The following is a 2,085-nucleotide window of genomic DNA, read 5'->3' as shown; positions in this document are numbered from 1 at the left end:
GCTTGTATACTTAATTTAAAAAAAGTATTTTAATATACAATGCATCTTTGTACATTCCTCACAAATCTCTTTTGAAATAAAATTTTTATAGGAGGCTGTACAATGATATACTTTTTATATTAGTTTAGTCAGTACCAAAGTTAAAACTAGAGCTAATTTAACAAAATAACTTAAGATCATGGTTCAAAAAAATAGCACACCCACGTTAACCTGTTAGGAAAAATGTTAAATAACATTATAAGAAATAATAAAAATCAAGAAAAACATAAAAATTCTACAATTTAGTTGAAATTTAGATTTTTATATACAATTTTTTAATCTGGAGATAGTCTTATTTGTTTTATTTCGGCTAGAATCAAAGCAGTTTTAAATTTTTAAAAACATTTTAAGGTCAAAATTATTAGACCCTTAAGCTATATATTTTTTTCAATAGTCTACAGAACAAACCATCATTATACAATAACTTGCCTAAATACTCTAACCTGTCTAGGTAACCCAATTAACCTAGTTAAGCTTTTAAATGTCACTTTAACCTGTATAGAAGTGTCTTGAAAAATATCTAGTCAAATATTATTTACTGTCATCATGGAAAACATCAAATAAATCAGTTATTAGAAATGAGTTATTAAAACTATTATGTTTAGAAATGTGTTGAAAAAAATCAGAAATTGAGGAAAAAATAAACAGGAGGGCTTTCTGTCGTGCTTCTTTTTTCCTTATTACAAGTTGTGTTTTTTATTTCATGTGTCACACTAATGATCAATCTCCAAGGATATTTAGTGCAATAACACATCTTTGAGTTTGAAACGTCTGAGTTTTTTCAGTTTAAATATAAATCAGGTTTAAATGGCTGATTTCCTGTGGGGACGACAGTAACACTGTTATATATGTCCTGCTGCTAATAGCCTTGCCTTACACTGTAATAAATAAAACATGTTACTGTAATTTTTCACAGCAAATTACATTAGATTTCATTAGAATTGTATTGTGAAATTAAGGCTGGCATCATGATTACAGCAAATTATTGTAAAAATGGCTGTATCTTTTGCACATTATTTATAGGAATTCAAACACTATTAATGTTTTATTCAACACAAAAATGAATACACATTAACTTTTATGCTAGTACAGGATCTTTTTTTTTTTGATATTTAAAGATATTTACAGATATATGGTTATTATAAAGTACCTCACAGTAATTTACTGTGAATTTACGTACAATACTGTGAAAGTAATGCAATTATTAGCCAGTAATTTACTGTAAATTTAAGGTAAAATATTTTACTATGTATTTTTTACCTCCACATTAATTATCAGTGTATTGATATGTTTTATAAGATTAATGCATATTGCCAATAAAAATAAACAAATATTCCAAAATTATAGAAAGTTTTAACATTTTGCATTGTTGGATTGCTTTTGGATTGAAATTTAAAATGAAAACGCTGTTTATTAATCTATTTATGCAAAAATAAAGACAAAATATGTTTGCAGTTAACATCAACAAGGTCATAGTTAGATATATTTTAAATAAACAAGATTAAGCTAGTAAATCGAGCAAATGTTGTGCTACTTTTGACCCACCCACGTGTTGTTTCCGTCCCTGCCTACGGGGTCAAAAGTAATGTGCAACTTATGTTTAAAGTGAAGAAGTTGTACATTGATACAAAATAACAGCTGATTTTGATAGACCACTGTTGTGAGTTAGTAAATACAGCAATATACATATTGAATAATAGCTCGATTGTTTATTTATCTGAAAACGTATGTTCTAGAATATACTAAAAATAATCGATACTTTAAAATTTCCCGACTCGAATTTACTACAGTCTTCTTAAAGTCATTACAATGTATTATAAGATGGTTATAATATGATATTTGTTGAGTATAAATCACACAGAATGTATGAATGCGGATGCAAAAGGAAATACATTTCATTTTCATTTCCTACCACACAGAAGAGAGAAAATTTTCTGCAAAACGATGTTTTCAACAGGAAATCTTTATCCGTGCACTTAATCTTATCATTCACCATCGGAGCGTCAGCGCGGAAAGTGGGCGGGGCGTTAAAGTTTGCAAAGTGAA

Source organism: Danio aesculapii, chromosome 22 (genome assembly GCF_903798145.1).
Source record: "Danio aesculapii chromosome 22, fDanAes4.1, whole genome shotgun sequence".
Lineage (NCBI taxonomy): Eukaryota > Metazoa > Chordata > Actinopteri > Cypriniformes > Danionidae > Danio > Danio aesculapii.
This window is presented reverse-complemented; position numbering follows the sequence as displayed.